General features: G+C 49.6%; 1 pseudogene; it reads left to right on the top strand.

Annotated features, from left to right (window-relative positions):
* LOC102875830 overlaps positions 1–16,437 on the top strand; it is an 80,781-nt pseudogene that overhangs the window by 43,562 nt on the left and 20,782 nt on the right.

Below are 16,437 nucleotides of genomic sequence, written 5' to 3'. Positions count from 1 at the left end.
CCCCGCCCTCTGACCACGCCCTCACGAACCACCCCACAAAGCCTGGCCCCGCCCCTCTCTCGTGGCCCCACCCTCCCCCCCGCCCTCTTGTCCCCTGCCTGCCTCCTGATTCCACTGACCTCCTGTCTCCTGATTCTGCCCTAACTCTGGCCCTACCCCCTGCTTCCTGTCTCCGCCCCAGTCACCTGGCTTCACTTCATCACCTGGCCTCACCCTCGCCTCCTGACCCGCCCTATGTGCCAGGCCCCACCCACCCACTTGACCGTGCCCCTGCTGGCCTCGCCCCCTCCACTGGGCCACACCCCTTCTCCTGTACAAATGGTGCACCAGGTCCCCTGAAGCCCCGCCCCACCTGCATGGTCTCAGCCCCCCATGCTCAGGGCCCGCCCCCTCCGCAGGGTTCTGCCACACAGACTCCGCCTCTCCTATCCAGATCATGTGCTGATACGCCGGGTTTGCATGGTCCCGCCTCCACGCAACAGACCCTGCCCCTTCCACTTAGCCCTGTCTAGAGCGCCACTTATCTTACCGGCCCGCCCCCAAAATCCTGGTCCCGCCCCCGGATCCACCCCACCCCTGAGGTCATACCTCCAAGCCAGGACCCAGTCAGCTGAGCCCGCTCTGTTGTTATTAGGTCCCATAGAGTCAAAGACGACCTATGAACAAAAGATCTGAGCCCTGTTCTGTCCTGCGCCATCCTCACACTTCCTGACACACAAGAGCCCATTGCAGCAGTCACCATGTCTATTCACCTAGTTTAGGATCTTCCTCTCCTTCCCTGCCCCTCCATTCTTCACCTCTCCATTCTTTCCAGCATCATGTCCTTCTTCAAGGAATAGCTAACCCCTTCTAACATGCACAAAGTATGTGAGGCAAAGCCTCATAATTCTTGCCTCCAAAGAGCACTCTGGCTGCTCCCTCTCCAAGATATGTTTATTCTTTTGACTTCTCCAAGACCACTGTTTGATATAAAAAAGAGCATGAGGGCGTGAGGGAGGGAACTAAAGAAGCTGGTCCCAAGAAATGAGCAGGCCTTTATTGCATGGTCTGAGAGGGACGCCAAGTGACCTGGCAGGCCACACAGCACGCGGACAGGATCGAAATGGCGCCTGGGCAGTCTGCGCGTGCGCGTGTGCGCGTGTGTGTGTGTGTGTGTGTGTGTGTGTGTGTGTGTGTGTGCGCGCGCGCGCGCGCGTCCTTCTTATAGGAGTCCTGGGAAGGACTAAGATGGTATTTCTCAGAATTTGGGTTGTTAATTAATTTAGGTTTGGGCTATTTTGATCAGACTCAGACCTTTATCAGGAACCATTGTCTGGTCTGGTCTCTGCTATGACCAGCTTAGATGTTATCAGGTTTCTCAGGAAGTGATCAAGCTTGGGAGTGGTGGGGGTGGGACAACTGCCATATTCTTCCTTCAACCACAGCTCAAAGGTGTCCCCCAGTTAGCCTCGCCTGGTCTCCCCTGTAATTTCCTTCCTGGGCCAAAGCTCCAGGCAGAAATGGCAGTCCCCAGGGTCTGAAGCTAGGTGCACAGGGGATGGGGGAATCTTGTCATGTCCATTCTCGCTACCTGCACCGCTGAAAAGGCTTTGGGTTTGTGCCCTGTACACAGTAGGTGCTCAGTGCACGAAGGGGAGGAGGGAATGAACAAGCAGTATGCTGGGTCTCCTAGACCACCTGGTGGGCTCCCTGGAGGAAGCACTGCCTTCCCAATCCTCCAGTACTCTGAGTGAGCTGAGGCTGCGGGCATTGGCACCACCTGCCCCACCCCCAGCACTCGATGGACCAGGAGCCTGGTGCTCTTGGCCAGCAAAGTTGACCGCGAACCAACAAGAACTTTGCCCCTTGTTTTGAAACAACTTACCGGCCCGTTCTCCTCTTGGAATTTCTCAGGCTCATGGCAAGGTGGTGAGGTAGCAGGATCCAACCTCAGAAAACGCTCTCCTCTGTCCTCACCCCAAGGTCGCTGGTTGGGTGTGGATGTGGGAACTGATCCAGCTTTAGACTCAGGAAAGGAGCCCCGGCCCCATGAAGATGCCCACCTGCTGACTCAGTGCCCCCAGGAGGCAGACATGACAGTCCACTTCCACAGTGGTCGCAACCTTGGGAAAACTCCACAGGGCAGCTCTGCTCTGTCCTCCTGGGTTATTGGAATCCCCTGGGCAGCAGGGGTGGAGCCTGATGTAAGGGGCAGGGCCTGGAGGGAGGGGACCCACAGGGCAGCAAGGAAGGGGCTTCCTGGGACCCTCTCAAGACCAGATGGGTGATGTGAGCAGGTGGAGAGACAGGTGAACATACTCGAGGGAGAGAACAGGCTGCAAAAAACCTGGGAGTGCTTGGAACTTTCCAGAGAAGTGGGAAGTGGCCAGAGCTGTTGGGTTGAGAAGCAGGGAACAGACCTCATCAGTTCTGACAAGGTGGACTGTCCATTTGCCACAAAGAAGGATCAAGGCAAGGACAGGATCTGCCTGGGGACCTGAGGGGGTGAGGTATCATCCAGTTGGAAGGTCCAGGTCTGCCCTGCCGGGCTGGGCTGGTCAGAACAGCAGAGTCCAGCAGGACCACAGTGGCAAGAGCTGGTGCAGCTGTGCCAGCTGGGCAGAGGCAGGGGTCATGTCTGGGCTGAGCCTGGCTGGTGAGGGGCTGGGCCAAGCTGATGTTCTGGTACCTGAAGGTCTTGGGGAGAGGTAGTCAGAAAATGAGTTGACAGGACTGTGCCTGGACAGAGTGTGGGACACGTTACTTCTCAGCAAGGGTCCCAGGCCCCTGGAGGGGGAGACACAGCTGCACCCATGCACCTCCTTGTCACTGAGACCCCTCTAGGTGAAGAAAGTTTAGGGGCAGGGCGGGGGTGAGTTGGAAAGGAGGCCAGATACTGCGGTGGTCAGACCCCCAGCCAAGCGAGGGAGACACCAGGCTGATGGTAGCAGAAGAGAGACTGTCAGAGGCAGGCCAGGCTGTGGGCTCAGAGTCTTCAGCTAGCAGGGCCTCAGCTTCCCTGTTTGCAAAACAAATTCTTTTTGATCAGGACTCACAGAGTTGCCTCAGGGGTTTCCAAGACTGCCCCATCTTCTTCCCTCAGAGTGCTGGTGAGTTCAAACCATCAACCTTTAGGTTAAGTAGCCATGTGCTTTAATCATTATGTCACCTGGGAAACTCCTTGTAAGTCAGGCTGGGAGTCTCTTAACTGGGAGGAGGAGGGAGAGATTATGGGGAGGTCTCAAGCAGGCCGAGCTGGCAAGCACACCCCTTCCTGGCAGCGGCCCTCGCTTCCTCACTTTCCCTGGACTGTGGCTGTGCCCTCCCAGCTGCCTGGCTCTCGGGACTGGATCTGGAGCCCAGTGAGTGAGGACAAGCTGACCACCAGGCCAGCATGCTCACCCTCTGAGGTCTGTGTCCCACATCTCCACAGCCAAGGTCGTCCCAGGCCTACTGTCCTGTGTGGCCACTGCTTAGCCTCCTCCCCTCAAGAGTCGGGGCATCTCTGCCAGACCCTTCTCCCCATTGTTTCACCCTCTCCTGGGGTCCCCCAGAAAATGCTGGTGCTGACTCCGAGTGCTCTCTCCCAGGCAGGGAAGCTGCTGTCTCCGCACCCAGCCCTGGTCACTCAGTATAGCCACCCGAGAGGGGCTCGTGTGGAGGAGGCTCCATGTGGCCTGGGCTGGGGCTCCTGACCAGCACATGCAACTTTGGGGTGAACTCTTCTTCCCAGATGCCCAGCTCACACCACTGAGGGTCCGGTCCTCTCATGGCTCTATCATTGTAGTTACGTGACCCGTAGCAACCCTACAAACAACAGATCCGAGCCCTGCCCACCGTGCCCCATGCTAACCATCTCTGCCGTGCCTGCCCCCGTTGCTGCAGTGACCGTGCCAATGTGTCTTGTTGAGGGCCTTCCTCTCTGTCTCTGACCCTCAGCATGATGTCGTCCTCCAAGGACTGAGCCCCCTGACAAGAAGCCCAAAGGATGTAAGTGGAGTCTCATCTCTGCCTGTAACGGAGACGCCGCTTGCATTTACCCCAAGACAGACTTTTGTGTTCTTCTGGCGGTCCATGGGACAGTCAGGACTCCCCAACACCGCAGTACACAGGCATCAATACTTCGTCAGCCTCCTTGTTCACTGTCCGACTCGTATGTAACGCAATTGAAAAGAGCATGGCTTGGGTCGGGCACACCTTAGTCTTTAAATGGATATCCTTGCCCTTTAGCACTTTAGAAAGGTCCTTGACAGACCGGTCTCTGGGGACCCCAAGATGATGCCAGGAAAACCCCCACCCTTGAGGCTCACAGGCTGGGGCAAGCCACAGGGGCAGACCTCTGCGTCACAGTGATGACCAGGAGGACAGGGGACAACGGCAGCCGTTAGCGCTGCTGCTGAGCCAAGCCAAGAGCACAGGGCGGGGTCCAGAGGCCAGGACCTAGGGGAGGAGGTCTTGCTATTAGAGCCACTGGGCATCAATTTGGACAGACTCGGCCTCCCCAGAGAATTACCAGCCAGGAATGCAAATCAGACAGCAAGTAGGACCAGCCTCACCAGGGGAGAGTCCCAGGGCTGGACTCTCCCTTCCTCCCTTTTATCTCTCCTCTTTCCCTCCGTCTCTCCTGCTCTCCCACTCCCCACCAGTCTAATCCTGAGCCCAGGGTGGGGAGGCACCCCAACTGGGACCCCAACTGGGACTCCGCGGTGACTCAGACCAGCCTGTCCGAGCCAGGAGGTTCTGGGGACCCAGGTTTGTGATTTGACACTAGAGGGCCAGGTGTGGGTAAGAAGGAGGGTTCCACCTGTGAGAGGGGAGGAATACAGAGCTGGGCCAGCCCTGCAGGTGAGGAGATGAGCAGACGGCGGGGAAGAGGGACAGTGGGGTCTCTAGGGAGAGTGCCCACCTACAAGGCACACTGTGACACCAGGGCCATACTTACAGAGCGATGGTCCAAGAACTGGGTTCACCTGTTGGAGTTGGCCAAGCAGGTGACGGGCAAGTTTTGCGTCTTTAGGTTGTGGGTGGGACTGGACTGACCAGAAGGTGGTCAGGAGCTTTGGGCAGGTTCACCTGTTGGAGTTGGTCAAGCGGGGCAGCTAGGGTGACCAGGTAAGTTCTGTGTCTGTAGGCTGTGGGTGGGCCTCGCCAAGAACTGGGACCTGGACCCTGTGGCCCCCACCTTAGAACTAGCCATGGCTGCTGATGTGGTGGGCTGCACTGGGTCCGAGACTGAAAAGTGATCTTTTTATTTGCAATCTGTTGCTAGACAATGGAGAAGGATGACAGAAGAATTGATGCCTTTGAGCTGTGGATTTGGAGAAGCGTGCTGAACATCTCACGGACGGCCAAAGAACAGATACATCTTGAAGTAGGTGCAGCGAGTGTGTTCTTGGAGGCAAGGCTGATGACGTTTTGTCTCACGTACTTTGGGTATGTTACTGGGAAAGACTATTCTGTGGCAAGGGACATCATGCTTGGAAAGGTGGAGGGGTCAGTGAAGGAGAGGAAGACCCTCAATAAGATGGACTGACACTGTGACTGCAGCGACGGGCTCAAGTGTGTCAGAGGCGGTGAGGACGGCCCAGGACAGGACGGGGGTCAGGTCTGTGGCTCATAGTGTCGCCATGAATCATACTCAACTCAATGGCCCCTAACCACAGCAACAACACTGGGCCCTAAAAGACAGGATGGGTCAGGAGAAGAGGGCCCATGGCTTTAAAGGACAGCCATGTGAACCCAGAGCCAGACCTGCATCCTCCATGTCACTCTTTTCCTGAGTCTAAGTAGGACATTCAGACAGTTATGTCAATACAGGCAGGTACTGCAGAATCATTTCCTATGCTCAGTGAAGTGAAGGGTGAAGACTCAATACCTTTGAGCCAGGGTGCTGGAGAACCATAAATAGCCCATGGATCACCAAAAGCACGTGGTGCCAACCCAGGCCTGGGGAGCATGGGGTCCACCTCTGCTTGCTTCTCAGAACCAAGAGCAGCGGTCAGCTGGAGAGTTCAGGAAGGCACTCTGCGGACAGGGGACTGAGTTTGGGCAAACGACTTGGGGAGGTCCCTTCAGGCAGGAGATATGATGACCAGCTGAGTGGGCAGCCCATGAGACCAGAGCTGCTTCTGCAGGCAGCCCTGCTCTATGACCACAAGCCCTGGCCCATGGTCACCACGTCCCTCCATGAGGTTGGCTGGGTGAAAGCGGGTCCCAGGAGCTCTTCTGCCAGCCCTCGGGGTGACGCACACCCACGGAGATGCTTGCTTTCCTATTTTTATCATCCGACACATCCGGAAGTGTCATCAATCGGCAACTTACAAGAGGCCAGTGCTATTCTGGGCCTCTCTTCCGGCCCACAGCTGACAGGGGTAGGTGTTTGTACACAGGCACTTCTCTGCCCCTCCCTAGGTCTCAGCACCCAGCCCTCTTGGTCTGATGAACTCCAGGAAGGGGCTGGCTCTGAAAGGGGAAGCCCGCTGAGGGTGAGCCAAAAGGAAGTGGAAAGATCCCCACGTCACCCCAAGACTGCCTCCTGTCAGCCAGGGCAGGGGCGGCAGGGACAGTGGCCTGTTCCAGGCCAGCACTGGACCCTGGGATGTGAGGACATGTGAGACATCATGGCCAGTGTCACAGGGAAGCCCTCTGTGTCCAGGCAGGATGAGGGGACAGTTGATCTTCACTCTGCGGGCCCCTAGGAACCCCCATAACCCAGCACAGCCATGCTCCACTTTGGCTCCCTGCCCCCTTTGCACCAGCTGCCCCCTCAGGAGAGAATGAGTGAGCTGTCCTATCAGCTCCCAGATCTCCCCGCTGGCAGGCCTCATGGGGCTCTGGGCAGCCTCTGAAACCACTGAGCTGTTCCCAGAAGACAGAGCCTCTGAGAGGTCAAGTTCACACAGAGTTGGGATCTAATGGAGAGTCAGGCTGCAGCACACCCAGGAGGCTTCCCTGGACCACAGTCCACACCAGTTAGTGTTTCAGGAGATACTGAAACACGTCCTCCCACGTCCACGTCTCTCTGAAATCATGGTGGTACGCCTGGTAGCTATTTGAGGAGAAAGAGACCCTGCTCCCCACCTTCTGCCCAAAGATCTTCAGCCAGACCTGAAAACACAAAAACCGTCAGAGGTTATTAATGGAAAAAGTGCTGTTAGCTGTCATCACGGCGGCTCTGACTCACAACAACCCTGTGGACAGCAGATGGGAACCAGCCCTGTCCTGCACGTCTAACGCTCCAGCCGTTGTTAGAGTCTCTGGGTCTGTCCAGCTCGTTGAGGGCTCCTTCTCTTCCACTGACCCTCTGTCTTTTCCAGCAGGACGTCTTTTCCCGAGGACTGGCCCTTCCTGACAACGTACCTAAAGTTCATGAGATAGTTTTGCCATCCTTTCCTGTAAGGAGCGCCCTGGTGCACTTCCTCTAAGACAGAATTGTTTGTTCTGTTGACAGTCCGTAGGATGTTCACCGTGCTTCCCCAACGTAACAATTCAAAGGCATCAATTCCTCTTCAGTCTTCCTTGCTCACTGTCTAACTTTCTGGTGAATAGGAGACAATTAAAAAGGCTGTGGCTTAGATCAAGCATACCTGTTGTTGACCAAGGTGAAGTATATCAATAATGAGACAAAGCACCAAAAATGTGGGTAAACAGGTAAAGCAGGGAGAGCAGTTAGAACACCTGAAGTGCTGAACCCAGCTTCCCTGGGCCCTTATTGAAAATTGCCAGGGAGCAAATCACAAACAGAATTGTATGTAAATGAAGCTAAGCTCTTTCTACTGAAAACCTTATGCTTGACTCAGGAGGGAGGGGTGAGCAAATACAATACAAGAATCATGTAAATGTTAAAAGTTTGCCTTGGTGCTTCAGGGCGAATTCCAGCTTGTATCTGCCTCCCTCATATCCTGATATAGCATTTGGTTTATTATAAATATTTAGTATTAAATTTGGCTTCACACACACACCTCATTCTCTAAACTGACACTGGTGCTTTTTTTTAAATTTTTTTTTTTTATTTTTTATGTGTGTACCGTCAAATTGGATCTGACTGGTACAGGAGGCGAGTGTTCCTCCTTCATCAGCAGAGCATCTGGTGGATTTGAACTGCGCACCTCTGGAATTGCAGTACAGTTTCCTGCCACTAGGCCACCAGAGCTCACCACATTGGTGCTTTTTAGCACTTTGGAGAGGTTCTTCACCATAGATTTGCCCAATGCAATGTATCTTTTTATTTATTCACTGCTGTTACCATGAACAATGACTGCATCCAAGGAAAATTAAATCCTTGACGTCTCTAATATTTCAATCTATCATAATATTGCCTATTCGTCCAGTGGTGAGGCATTTTGTTTTCCTGATATTGAGATGTAACTCCTGTTGAAGGCTGTAGTCTTTGATCTTCTGCAGTCAATGTCTCAAGTCCTATTCTCTTTCCGCCAACAAGGTGGTGTCATCTGTTAGGTTAGATGAGTCTTTCTCTAATTCTGAAGCTGCCTTCTTGTTCATATAGTCAAACCTCTCAAATGATTTACTCAGCATTCAGATGGAATAGGTGCAGAAACAGGACAGAACACTGACACACACCTTTCCTCATTTTGAACCAGGCAATATTCTCTTGTTTTGTTCAGACAACAGGTTCTTGGTCAAGGTATAAATTTCACATGAACACAGTTAAGTGATGCAGGATTTCCAGTCTTCTAAATTTTATCCATCAATTTTTATGATTCACACTTTTGCATACTCATTAAAACATAGATAAACATCTTTCTAATATTCTTTACTTTCAGCCAAAATCCACTCGACATAAAAAATTCTATCCTTCGTGCCACATCCTCTTCTGAATCCTGCTTGAATTACTGGAAGTTCCATGTGGAACTATTTTTAATAATCGTCAACAAGATCTCACATACTCTGGGCATGTTGCAAGGCAGAACTAGTCTTTGGATAAGGACATCATACTTGAGAAGGTGGAGGGACAACACGAGAGAGGAAGACCCCCGATGAGATGGATTGACTCAGTGTCTGGGGTAATTGGGGTAGCTGTGTCAGAGACAATAAAATTGGCTCAGGATAGAGCAGGGTTCAGAGCTGTTGTACATAGGTCACTATGAGTGGCAGGCAACTTGATGGCACATAACAACAACAAGATTTCACTTGCATGTGATACTAATGAAGTTGTTTGATAATTTCCACTTTCTGTTGGATCATCTGTTTTGAGAGCGGAACAATTATGGACCACTTCTAATCAGTTAGCCAGGTTTCTTGGTAGAGACTAGTGAACACGTCCAGGACTGCATTTATTGCTTGAAACATGTCCGTTATTATTCCATGAATTCATCATATGCCAATTCCTTCAGTACAGTCTTAACTTCTTCCTTCATTACCGCTGGTTCTTAATTATATGCTACTTCCTGAAATGGATCTGTGTTGATCAATTCTTTTTGGTAAAATGTTGTTGTTGTAAGGTGCCATCAAGTCAAGTATGATCCATAGCAACCCTATCGACCCCAGATCTGAACCCGTCCTGTCCTGTGCCAGCTTCACACCTCCTGACACACAAGAGCCCATTGTCATAATGACATAGCAGTCTCTAAGTCAATCCACCTAGCTGACAGTCTTCCTCTCCTTTGTCAACCCCTCAGTCCTTCTGAGCATCATGTCCTTCTCCAAGGAATAGCCCCTCCTAGCAACATGCCTGAAGCAAGTGAGGCAAAGCCTCATAATCTTGACCTTGTAAAGCTGCACCCTCTCCAAGACATATTTGTTTGTTCTCTTGGCTGCCCGTGGGATGTTCAGTGCTCTTCTCCTACACCATAGCTTAAAGGCATCAATTCTTCCATCATCCTTATTCACTGTCCAGCACTAAGATGCATAGCAAGTGATCAAAAAGACTATGAACTGATTCAGACACAGCTTATCCTCAAACTGACACCATTGTTGTTGTTAGATGCTGTTAAGTACGACCCACAGAGAACTTATAAACTATAGATCTGAACCCTGTCCTATCCTGTGCCATCCTCACACGTTCCGACACACTAGAGTCCATTGCAACAGTCACCAAGTCAATCCACCTTGTCGAGGGTCTGCCTCTTCTTTGCGGACCCTCCACCCTTCCTAGCAAGCATCATGTCCTTCTCCAAGGAATGGCCTCTCTTAGAAACATGCCCACAGACTGGTGAGTGCATCCAAGGCTGCATCTGTTAATTGAAGCAAGTCAATTGGTATCCCATCGATTCCTGGGGCCCTATTTTTTGTCAGTGCCTTCAGTGCAGTTTTTACTTTCTCCTTCATTACCATTAGCTCCTGTTCATATGGTACTTTCTAAAATTTTTCAACATCATTCTTTCTAGTACAGTGATTCGGTTCATTCCCTCCATCTTTGGATGCTTTCTGGGTTATTCAAAATATTTCCCATAGCATCTTTTAATATTTCAGCAAGAGGCTTAAATTTGTTTTCCAGTTCTTTTAGCTTGAGAAATACAGAGCAAGTTCTTCTCTTTTTATTCTCCAATCCCTACTCTCTGCATATTTCATTATTAAACTCTGCTTTGTCCTCCTGAGCTGCCCTTTGAAATCTTTTGTTCAGCTCTTTCACTTTGACACATTTTCCTTTTGTTTTAGCTTCTCAATGCTCCAGTACAATCTTTAAGGTCTCTTCCAACATCCATTTTGACTTTTTCTTTCTCCTCTGTTTTTATATGGCCTTTTGCAGTTAGGGATCTCTCAAAATTATTGAGGAGGAATAATGACAATTTGAAGACAAAGGTGCTTCTGATTCAGGCGATAGTCTTTCCAATTACTTTCTATGCATCTGAGAGCTGGGAATAAGGATGACAGACAAAGAATTGACACCTTTGAGGTGTGGTGTTGGAGAAGAACATTCCCATGGATGGCCAAGAGAATAGACAGCTATGTCTTGGAGAAGGTGCAACCAGAGTGTTCTTTGGAGGCAAGAATGATGAGGCTTCACCTCATATACTTCGGGACTATTCCTTGGAGAAGGACATGATGCTGGGAAGGGTGGAAGGTCGGTGAAGGAGAGGAAGACCCTCGACCTGGAGGACTGACACAGTGACTGCTGCCATGGGCTCTTGTGTGTCAGGAAGTGTGAGGATGGTGCAGGACAGAGTTCAGATCTTTGTTCACAGGGTCGCTATGAGTCATACTCGACTTGATGGCACCTAAGAACAGCAAGCCGCACGCCCAAAGTATGTGAGGATTGACTTTTCTTGCTCTGCAGACCATGCTGAGTCCAAGCAGCTCGCTGGTGTCCAGCAGCAGGCATCGTGTCTTTTTATTAGTTTGCTGACAATAATTCATACACACTGTGTTGTTTTTTTAAAAAATAAAATTTTTATTTTATACCGGTTTACTTACAAAGTTCGTGTACATGGATTTTCACACTGGATCTTTCCCATTCCCTTTACCCACCTCACCCTTCATCCATCCAATTGTGCAACTCTGTGATCCTCCCACCACCTCTGCCGTCCTCGCCCCTCTGCTCACACTGTGTTTTGTGTCACAATTCATATACATTGTACTTTATATCATTAATTAGTATGGGACCATGTCTCTCTTCAAATCCTCACAGCATCTTTCCTGTTCCGTCATCTCCATCCTTGTCCACTAACCTCTGCTATCTTAATGATGTCCCCCTTCACCTTCTCCTGCACCCTTCTTTCCCTCCCTTTTCCTCCTGTTCTCACGAGTGTGTTCTAAAAGCGTCCTTGTCCATTTGAGGCTGAGTTAGTTCCCTCAGCCTAGGGCTCTCTAGTCTCTCCCGTGTTATACAGTGTTTTATGAAATTGTTGTTCCTAGTGCTGCATAGTATTCCATTTTAGGAAATTGTTGTTCCTAGTACTACATAATATTCCACTGTGTGGATGTACCACAATTTCTCAATCCCTTTGTTTGTGGACGGGCAATAACAATCTTCTTTTGGTTCCAGATCATATTTCCAACTCTATCTCAAGTTAGGTTGCTCACTTGTCCAAAGCTACACTTTTGATTACTAATCTGTTGTGGTGCAATGGGTTCTTTGTTGAGCTGTTTATTGAAAAGTCAGTGGTTATAGCCTCTTATCACTCCAAGAAGAAAAATAAAGAAACCTGCTTCTGCAAATACTGCAGCCTGGGAAAGCCTCTGGGCTCCCCTGCCCCAAGCTGTCCTGCAGGGTCCTGGGAAACCCTCTGTGACTCTCTGTGCTGTCCTGTGAGGTCATAGGAATCCCTCTGGTGCCCTCTGTGCTGTCCTGTGGGGTCATGGGAATCCCTCTGGCGCCCTCTGTGCTGTCCTGTGGGGCCCCTTTAAGTTGGAAATGATGTACCGGCCATGGGGTCCCTCAGAATGCTCTCTTTGTAGTCCACAACCCTCCTCTCCTCTGCTCCTAAGAGCCACCCTTCATTCTTCCCTTCCTTGATTGCCACAGTCATCCTCAGGGCACTCTGTCCACTCTGGACCCACAAGCCATCCCACTCCTGAGCCCAGTGCTCTCCCTTCCACTGACCCGCACAGCCCCCTCCTCAGGAGCCTCTGAGATTGTCCTGCTGTGGACATTCCTACAGCAACGCCTGACGGAGACCCCCGTGGAGGGGGTGCTGAGGTTTCGTGCCACAATCATGTGGGGATGCAGACCACTTACACAGGATAGGCAGACTCTAAGCAGACTGAGGAACCACTAATGTGACGCAGGTATTGCCTGGACACGCCATGTTCCCAGATACAGTGGAGTGACAAATCTGCAGAACTACAGTGCTTGGGACAAAGACACAAAGTTGTGTGTCTTGTTCTTTGAGAAGGGTAATAAATACGAAGGGCTAAAGGCAATGTGTGCTCTCCTCTTGAGGACTTGGGTCCCCCGACCCCTTTCTTAAAGATTAAATTGTAGCTGTACTTTCTTTCAGTTGCTGTCCAGCTCCCCCTTCCAAGGCACCCTGGCATTGCGACATAGAGTTCACAAACCCCCTAACCCTTCCAATCTATTTTCCGTACCTCAGGATAAATCAGGTCCATCTCATGCATGGAGCAAATGAAGACACAGGGAAATTTAGAAAAATAGTAAGGGAAAGGCTGATATTCTCAACCTATGCAGATTCTTAGAATCTTTGTTCTGAGACTACATCCTTTGTCACCCTTCATGCCTGAAACTGAACTCATGACTCAGCTTTCAGTCACACAGCAGCAGCCTTAACAGGTGAACAGTGACATCAAGGAGGAACAGAGCAAGCAGCCGTTCCAGACATCAGCATTTGCCCAGAGGTAAAGCTCAGAGACAAGGAAGATTAGGAGAGGGATTTGTGGATGCAACTCTGGTGGCCTAGTGGCAAGAAGCTGTACTGCAGTCCCAGAGGTGCACAGTTGGAGTCCAGCAGATACTCTGCTGGAGGAGGGGCAGTCTCCTCGTGGATCTGACTGGTCCGATTTGATGGTACACACACAAAAATAATAAAGAAAAATTTTAAAAAAGAGATTCATGGAAACGGTAAATACACGGAAGAGGAAGAAGGAGTGCTGTTACGTTGTGGAATTGCATTTAATATTGTAAAGCAAATTTTGCACAGACTGTTGAATGGAAAACAAATTTGCCCTTTAAGCTCTCACCCAGTCACAACAGTTGTTGGTTGTTTTGTTTTGAAGTTATCGTGGCATAGTGCATCAGTTGTTAAGCATTCTTTTCCCAGACCTTTGTCTTTGGCCTTGCCACATGGACAGGTGGGAACATGCAAACAGAATGGATACACCCTAGGGTGCCAGCCTACCAAAAACCAAGACCCAGATTGCCACCTTACTTCCTCTGAAGGCATGTTCTGTATGCCGATGGGCCTGTAAGGAGGACTGCAGCTGGGATGTCCTCTCTCTTCCCTCTCCTCTGGGACAGTGCTTCTAACCTGATCCAGCTGCCTCAGCGCTGCCCGCCCTGCGAGCACGTGGGCCGCCTACAGCAACAGCCGCAGGAGTCATTCTTCCCTGAACCAGAGAGCTGAAGTGAGACAGAGCTGACCTTGGGACTGAGGCCTCATGGAACCAGACCTAGGAGCGGCATCCAGGCTGGTTGGAGGATTGGGAGGGAGAGGTATTAATAAAGAAGACTAAGTGGATTTGTAACACTGGCTCAAAAGTTATTCTGTACACTATAATAGACAAAGTGCTAGTCTATAAGCCTTTTATTGTAAGAACCATCTTCCCTCTGTAACTTGATTTGTGCCACTACTAGAACCTCTACTCCGAATATTATTGCTTGTTAATTTTTGACTCATGTACTTTTAACTTGTTAGTTAAATTTGTATCTTCTAGGCTGCAACACCTCCATGATACATCTTCAAGGATATGAACATGTACGGCTAAGCACAATTAATAACAGTGCATCTAAATTCCAAAACCAATCTCCATAATAGTCTATGTGTTTCCTACTGCCAAAGGGGCCCTTTAGAGTAGTGAGAGAAGATCTTCACCCTGAAACCCACAGCGTCCCTTTTCAGCAGGAAGCAGCTAAGAGAATACGCCATCCCCTTTTCCTTATCAATCAGGGTGAAGTCTCTCTCAGGGAGGAGTGATAGGGAATGGCAAAGGACACACTGACAAAGGAGATTAATCAGAACTGGCTTTGACAAGCACTATGGCAATTGGACAATTAAAACAGACATTCGGGGGGGGGGAAGAAGAAAGAACTTGGGAGGGAGGGTAGAGAAAACAGTGCAACAATGAATGAATGAGAACCCAAAATCTCTGTAAATGTTCATTAAAACTAATAAAATTTTTTTAAAAAGTTATTCTGAGAAATTTTACCCTATTGCCAACCTGAACTATAACCTGATAACTTCCCTAATAAACCCCATAATTGCATGTTTCTGTGAAGATGGGGTAGCTATCACAAAAGATTTCAGACCCAGAAGGGCAATAGGATTGGCACTGGGATTAGTGCAAAGAGGTATGGGAGCCTGGAGGGCGTGTTTGATTTCATGGGAATTGGTTTTGTACTGTGGGTGTTGGTGGTGGGGGCAGGTCCCCTCTGTGGAGTTAGTAGGAATCAGATGTGTGGTCTTCACACTGTCATCGCTCTTCCACAGTTCCTAATCATTTGTATGTGGGAAGTACCATATGGAAAAGAGCCAACAGTAGTGAGGAAGACGTTCAATCTGCATTGAAAGCACTGGAAAAAAAAACCAAGACCTCAGGAATCAATGGGATACCAACTGAGCTGATTTAACTAATAGATGCAACTCTGGACATGCTCATCAGGCCATGCCTGGAAAATTGGAGGACAGCTGCTTGGTCACCTGATTGCAAGAGGTCCGTATTTGTCCCCATTCCCAAGAAAAGTGATCCAACAGATTGAGGAAATTATTGTACAATACCATTAATATCAGATACAAGCAAAATACTGCTGAAGATGATTAAAAATAGCTAAAACATCAAAATGTCTAATCACAATCGAATGGACTGATAAATTATGGTATATGCACATAATAGAATACTATGCAGCACACAGGAGCAATGATTTTGTAAATCACTAACTTGGGAGGGACTGGAGAGCTAAGTGAACTAACTATAACTATTTATTTATAACTAATTATGCTAAGTGAACTAACTCAGTCCCACAAGGATAAAAACTGTATAAGGCCATTATTGTAGAATGTGTATGAGGATCCAGGGCGGGGATGGGGGGGCTGGGGGTAGAGGGGTGATGATGACCAGGGTGGTGGACTTCATCACAGAGTTGCACAATTTGATGGGTGGAGGGAGGGGTGGGTAAAGGAAATGGGAAAGAAGGAGTGTGAAAAACAATGTATACAAACTTTGTAAGTAAACCAGTATAAAATAAACAAAAATGGCTAAAACAATACATAGATAGGGAACTACCAAAAGTTCAAGCAGGATTTAGAAGAGGCTGTGGCACTAAAGCTGTCACTGCTGATGTCAGATGGATCCTAGCTGACAGTAGAGATGATTGTTGTTGTTACATGCTGTCAAGTTGCTTGCGACTTATAGCGACCCTATGTACAACAGCCCTAAACCATGCTCTGTCCCTTGCCAATCTGTCTCCAACACACCTACCCCCATTACCCCAGTCACTGAATCAATCCACCTGATAGAGGATCTTCTTTTCCTAAGCTGTCCTTCCACCCTCCCAAATATGACATCCCTTTCCAAGGATCAGTCCCTCCTTGCAACATGTCCAAAGTGTGTCGGACGAAACTTCAGAACCCTCACCTCCAAGAAGTAGCCCAGCTTCACCCTCTCCAGGACTAACTTGTTTGTTCTCCTAGCAGTCGGTGGTATACTCAATACTTTCTCCAGCACCACAGCTCAAAGACATCACCTCTCCTATCATCCCTAGTCATTGTTCAGCTCTCTGAAGCATAGCAAGTAATGGGGAAGACCATGGCCTGTATCAGGTGCACCTTAGTCTCTAGACTGACATCGTTGTTCCTCAGTACCTTGGAGAGGTTTCTGACAGCTGAC

Source organism: Elephantulus edwardii, unplaced genomic scaffold, assembly GCF_000299155.1.
Source record: "Elephantulus edwardii isolate Elephantulus edwardi_28Jun2011 unplaced genomic scaffold, EleEdw1.0 scaffold00129, whole genome shotgun sequence".
Lineage (NCBI taxonomy): Eukaryota > Metazoa > Chordata > Mammalia > Macroscelidea > Macroscelididae > Elephantulus > Elephantulus edwardii.
The sequence above is the reverse complement of the archived record's forward strand: the minus strand, read 5'-3'. Positions and strand labels throughout refer to the sequence as shown.